Here is a 6915-nt window from a genome sequence, read left to right as displayed (position 1 = left end):
GAAACAGGGAAGGAGCAAAGTGCTCACATTCTTTGGAAAATAGCTAGTTGGTTTTTCACCAGAAAATTAAAAACCACAAGTAAGTGTCAGCCTCGTCTCTAGATATGGTGTCATCTCACACAGCTGTACCCTTCCTTCTGAGGGGTTTCGCCTCTTTAGCTGGAAGGATTGTTTTAGTCTGTAGACCTTTATGTCCAACAAACCAGAAGTAACCTGCCAGTTACTAATTAAGACACAGTATACATTTGATTTTATAATGTCATCTGTGTGTGTGTGTGTGTGTGTGGTTGAGTACGTGTTCCTAGTTGAATAATAAAAGACAAAGAAAACAATTGTTGAAAGTTAAACCCTGATCATTTATTTCTAAGCCACAGAAAACTAAGTTTACAGGATCCTGGATCGATCACCTAAGTCCCTGACCATCACACATCTCCTTCAGAGGACTCCGTGGGAGTTGACTGAAGCCTCTCCTGACCCAGGGCTTCATATTATTACAATCACTGAGGGAATGTGCAAATGTGGTCTCTTCTCATTGGTCCGCTGGTGTCCGTCTTTCCATAGGATGAAGATCACCTCATTTCCAGACAGTCTGCAAAATATGTCAGCACAGAAACACACTTCCTTCTATTTATTGCTCTTTTCTAACTGAGACCCTAGGCCCTAATCAGGGCCATAGGTCTCCCAGTCGCTTCTGGGGTCTGGTGCCCTATCTCTTTGTGCACTTTGACTTGGGCCACCATTAACTCATGTACAGCTCTAGTGGTTCTTGCTGTTGAGTTCAAGAGTAACTTCTCATGCAGCCTTTAAACATGCATTTTACTTTAACCAAAAGTGTGAATTTTAAGTAACTTTAAAGAGCAAGTCACAACAAAATAAACGTTTTTTAGCTTATAATTAGTATAAATGAGTGTCTAATAGTGTTGTAGACATGTGTAGTTATTATTTTTGCGTTTTGATGCATTTTCTTTGAAAACTCTAAATTCTGTCTAAAAACGTCAGTCTAGCGCCATCTTCAGCTCAAAAGTATAGAACACGTTTATTTTGAGTCAGTTTTAGCCAATGAATAACGAGAACAATGCTACGAATTTCAGAAAGGTAGTATGTAGCAGCTCTGTGGCTGTAGGTTATAAAAGCACCACGGTCTCAACCGGTCTCAACCAGCCTTGTAGCAGTCGAGGCTCGGATTAGCCACAAGTGAGTTGTGCTGTAGCTCACATTAGCATTGAGTCAGGGTCACAGCAAAACTTCTAGTATTATAGTTATTTAGTTCTAGTAGCTTGGCTGTTAATATTGTAGTTAAGTGTTTTTTACGTTACTCTTTCACCAACTTGATGGAGTTTGAACCCGGTTATGCTGGTTTTAAGAGCATTTCACAAATTAGTCCAAGCTGTTCCAGTAATTAGCCGGATCCCGCCGACTGCTGCTTCCTCAAAACAGTGGAGATTCTATCCATGATGTCTATCGTCATAGCATCCAGGTCCGGGCAGTGAACTCCACGTCAGGGAGACACCTGTACCCCAAGGTAGTCCGCATGACCATCCCGTTTAAGGATGGGTATTGGACGTCCCTCCAAGGTCCAGGGCCTTTCCATATCTGCACCAATCAGACGTTTACCTCCCACGAGGAATCCCCAGCATTTATTACCATTCACTCCAAGCCCAACTCTTCCTGGAAACTTTTCAAAGACTTTTAAGTTCCTGTCCATGCCGGCCCAGTTTTCGGAGGGACCGGTGGCGCCAGTGTTCGGCAGCCTCGCCTCTGTCAGTGCGCCCCAGGGCAGCTGTGGCTACATCGTAGCTCATCACCACCATTGTGTGAATGTGTGTGTGAATGGGTGAATGACTGATTGTGTTGTAAAGCGCCTTGGGGGGTTCTATATCAAATACAGGCCATTTACCATTTACCATCTCTGGAAGTGACCTCCCACAACACTGTGATGTTATATATAGTAATTTTTTTCAGGTTTAATGAACCCAAGTAATCTGCCGTCAGACTGATTGTTGCAGCTACAAATGATCCAGACTAACATGAAGCCTTGCAGGTGTAGTAAAGGTGAGTTGTTTTTAATCATCATATAATCTTCATTACAACCTTTGAGTTTTAACATCATCTATGTTTTTGTTTGATAGCTTATTGCTACACGTGTGTTGCTGCTGTGAGCTTGGAGCTTGATTACAACATACAAAACTATACATAACCCTTATTTATTTTACGGAAAAGAGCTCTGAGAATGATCAATTATAGTGGCTGTAGAGATCCATTGAACCCATTGTTTATTAAATATAAATTACTGAAATTTCATGATTTAAAAGACTGGAAAATCATATAAACCATGTATAAAGCCAATTTAGGTTCTCTGCCAACAAACATTCAGGGGATATTTGAAAAGAGAACTAGTAATTACATGCTGAAAGAAACTGATGTGTTTACAAAACCTAGATTTAGAACTAGAGTGGAATATATCTGTAAATGGTGTTAAATTATGGAATAACCTTAAAAGGGAAATAAAAAAAAAACACTCATTTAATATATTAAAAAATGTACCAAATTGAGTGTACTAAATAATTATGAAATTGTAAATTAAATCAATGATCATGATTGCACTGTAATTTAGAACAGGAAAAAGTTTAAAATGAATCTGTATGTGTGTCTGACAAATGATAATTATATATAAATTGATTATTTCTAATGGAAAAGGGGGCAGAAATTATAAGATGTTTTTCTTCATTCTGCTCCTTTTTGTTCAAATTTGATTTTTTTGTTATGTATTTCTTATTGATTGTATGTTTTATTTGTTTTTGTTTTGAATTAAATAAATGAAGAAAAAAATAATAAAAAATATTAAACCATGACATCATGAAGGAGACTACTGATTCTGGTCCTGCGACACTTGGTGACTTGTGAGCTGATTCACTTGGTAAATAACTTTTACATTAAATATTTTGTTTTTGCTATCAGAAGTAAATAAACTAATAACCTGCATTATTGTAGGACACTCAGCAAAATATGGACTCTACACCATGAGGCAGGCACACGTTAATACTCTATAAGAGCACATAAGGTGAGCAACACCACATATTACCGGTATTATTGTTATTACTGTGCACTGTCCTGGATTTGTTTTCTTTCTGCATCTCATCATTAGCCTGGCTGATCACCTGATAACTCCTGTCATCTGGTTATGACAGCATGAGGATGTCCTCACACACCTGTAACCTATCAGCTCATCTGGCAGAATAGAGAGAGAAGAGACAACACCACATCTCCTGTTCCTGGAAAGCCTTCAGCCATCCTTCGATGACTGAGAACCTCCATCAGCTCTGTCTCCTGTCTGCCTACAATTATTATAATAAATATTGTGTTTGACAAGTTTTTTGTGCTGCCAAATATCTCATTTTGATTCCAGTTTTTTTTATTTTAATGGATATTTATAAATTACATTAATTGAATTATCACATTGTTGCATGTTTAACTAGCTCTATTGTGATGAATTAAACTAGCACCTCACTGTTAAAAGCTCATTTTAAACTCAAGTGTGTTTAAATTAGAGCTGAAACAACTAATCGATTTAATCGATTATAATCGATTATTGAAATAGTTAACAACTTTTTTAGTCATCGATTAGTTGTTTAATAATCACATTTTACCACATAAAGTCTATTTTTACCACAATCTGACATCAGTTACAATCTGTTAAATTTGCCGCCAGTGTGTGGCAGTAATGAGCCACCGATCTACCAGTGGAGCCGTAGAAGAAGAAACGAGCCAATAAATGCCCTCGATTTTCATGACATAACACGTTACTGACGTGCATCTTGCTTCCCTCACACTGTAAGAGATGGCAGAACGAGAAGAGATACAGAAGAAAAACAGAAGCAACAAAACTGAAGAGAAAACCCGGACAAAAACCTCATGAGTATGGGAGCACTTCACTCTAGATGCCATGAAAAGTCGGGTACCTGCAAAATATGCAAAAACCTGAGTTTGTTATAGTGGATGATACACTTTTTTTTCCGTGTCAGTCTACTGTGTTCTACTTCTGATTGACTAGATGCAATCGTGAATCTCCTCCGTGTTGTGTATCATGCGCTTGCCAAATTTAGCACGTCTGTTTATAAGAATGTTCTCGTTAAGAAATAAACGGCACATAACTATGTTCCTCATTCAAAAAAGGACAACTCCGCGGAGAAACATATAGGCGAGCTGTGTCCGGGTGAATATAATGCGGCATAGTTGTACGCTTAAAATTTTTAAATACAGGAGAAATTCAGAAAAAAAGTAATTTTTTTACTATTAAAAGGCTGTTTTACTATCTAACGCTGTAAAACACCTCACAACACATTTTTATCATGTTTCTTAAACAGTATTACGCAAAATAAAGTTTTTCATATTTCTAGCTAATTTAAACACTCTCAAAGTAAAAACCTCATATGAGCTTTTTACTTTGAGCCTTTTAATAGTAAAAAAATTGACTTTTTTTTCTGAATTTCTCCTGTTGCGGGCTATTTTGTAGAACGTAACCCTCAAAATAAATGATCACTGTATATTGTTAATTAATTCAAATAATATAATATTGATTTAGTAGTGTGTGCTGCTTTATTTTTTATGTGTACTTATTTCAGTCTATTTGTGTTTCTTGTGCAGAAAAAAACGAGCAATGATGGACAACTACATGGGGAACAAGACACTCATCCCCCAGCAATGCATACCACTTACAAACTCTATTCTAAACATGCTGGTAAAAGACATGAGGCCACTATCCATGGTGGAAGGAGCAGGCTTCCAACTAACGTTAAAGCAGTTTAACCCAGGTTACTCCATCCCCTCCAGAAAAAACACTTTGCTAAATTGCTGGAAAAGAAATACCAAGACACCATGAATCAGGTTAAAGATGCTCTCTCAGCCTTGGACAGCCAAATTGCCATAACAGCAGATATCTGGACAAGTGTGGCTAATGAGGCATACCTGGGCATCACATGCCACTATATTGGAATTGAGTGGCAAATGGAATCCATCTGCCTTTCTACAATGCCGCTGGAGAACAGACACACAGCACAAAACATAGCAATGTGGCTACAAGAAACACTAGAAAAATTTGAAATTAATCCAGAAAAAGTATCTGCAATTGTACATGATAATGGTGCAAACATTGTAGCTGCTGCAAAACTACTAGAGTGCAATATGGGTGGGCCTCCATTAGATGCACAGGCCACACGCTGCAGCTAGTTCTCATCCCAGCTCTCAAGCATCCAGTCATTGCCAAAGCAGTTGGAGCTGCAAGGTGCCTTGTAGAACATTTTAAAAAAAGTGAACTTGCATCAACCAAACTGAAACAAAAACAAGAACAAATGGGGACACCTGCACACACACTTATCCAGGACATACATAGTAGATGGAAATAGGACATATCACATGATCAGTCGTCTGCTGGAACAACGTTGGCCTGTAACGGCAACGCTGTCAGATCCACATGTGACAAAATCCTCCAAACAGTACTTACACCTTAAACCAGAACAATGGAGCTTGTTAGAGGAGCTTTCAACAGCTCTAGAACCCTTTGATGCTGCAACTGAATACATGAGCGGTGAGAAATACACCACAATTTCCTCAGTGCCACCTTTAATTAAAGGGTTAGTCAAGTCAGTCGAAAATATGGCTTTTGAAACAGTTGGTGCACAAGTCTTCCAAAAAACAGCTAAAGAGCAACTTCAACGGCAGTGGAGTGATGCGACCAGTTTTTCTGAGACTTCACAAAACACTGTCATAATTAGTTCATCCCTGGAACCGCGATTCAAAAAGCTCAAGTTTCTGTTTGGTGAGGACAGCTTTAAAGTGCAAGTAAAGTTGAGGATGAAGCATGAGCATTTTGACATGTTGACATTTTTGCACTGTAATGCCAAGTTCTTTCTTAAAAAAGCATGACCCTCAGGGTTTCCCTTACATAGGCGTAGCCGTGGCGGCCCACCATGGCTGAAATCCCACCGTCACGCCTACAAGATCCCAAGTTATTTATTTTTTTTGCGCTGTTTCCCGAAGAAGCAGCGGGAACTACTATGTTGTCGCTTGTGATCACAGCCGGCGGGCAGCAAGGAGGAGCAGGCAGGGCAAGGTGAAGTTACAGCATAAGTTACTGAGTTTAAAATTAGAAAGGTAGCAGTGAATATAATGCTTTGTGATTTACATGATTCAATAGCATTAAGATAAACGAGTGTTAACGATATTGACAGGGTTTCCTCCAGTGCTTATTAGACCAGATTTTCCTCCCCCCACCAGGCTAAGCATCACTTATTCATGTAAAATGTATTTATTTTTTCATGTCTGACTTTAACCGCATCTAATACTGTATTATGGGCTCGACACACGGGAGGTGTCATCGCCTCTCCTCCATTCATTTTCAATGAGACATGCGCGACAAAGCGATAATCGCGGGTCTCTCTCCTACTAAGCGAAACGCGAACAATGTGCGTGTGAAAGTTTGCGCTCGTGCACGTGTCGTGCACGTACGACCCAGCGACGCGATCCCAGAAAGTTGAAACATTTTCAACTTTTCATCGCTGTCGCTCGGACGAGGACCAATCAACGGAGGTTTCATTCACTGACCAATGAGCGGACAGGATGCTCCGCACATCTCCGAGCAAATATGGAGGAGAAGTTGATTATTATTATGTTTTATATAGTAAATTCAGAAGTAAGATTTCACATAACTCTAGCAGCAGATGTGAAACATCATATCTACCGCTTTATTAACTCTGAACCGCTTAAATAACCTTAATTCCCTCCAACCTGACACAGCCAAACAAAACAACGGAAGTTTCGATTTCGCCATGGAACAGAACGCGTAGACTGCTTTGCCGCTGGCCGCTACCGCAGATCGCCTCCCGTGTGACAGGTAATAAAAGCGACAGCGACAAATTT

The 6915-nt window shown here is 39.4% G+C and overlaps 1 long non-coding RNA gene across 2 annotated transcripts; it reads left to right on the top strand.

Annotated features, from left to right (window-relative positions):
• Positions 1-2922: 2922 nt before the first annotated feature.
• On the top strand, positions 2923-3371 carry LOC139061920 (uncharacterized). 2 transcript variants are annotated; one of them, XR_011515564.1, is made up of 2 exons: positions 2923-3061; positions 3189-3371. It is a non-coding gene; the product is annotated as an uncharacterized lncRNA (long non-coding RNA). The 2 variants fall into 2 exon arrangements; XR_011515563.1 differs by having other exon boundaries at positions 3146-3371.
• Positions 3372-6915: the final 3544 nt, after the last annotated feature.

This window comes from Nothobranchius furzeri, chromosome 11 (assembly GCF_043380555.1).
Source record: "Nothobranchius furzeri strain GRZ-AD chromosome 11, NfurGRZ-RIMD1, whole genome shotgun sequence".
NCBI classification, from domain to species: Eukaryota; Metazoa; Chordata; class Actinopteri; order Cyprinodontiformes; family Nothobranchiidae; genus Nothobranchius; species Nothobranchius furzeri.
The sequence above is the reverse complement of the archived record's forward strand: the minus strand, read 5'-3'. Positions and strand labels throughout refer to the sequence as shown.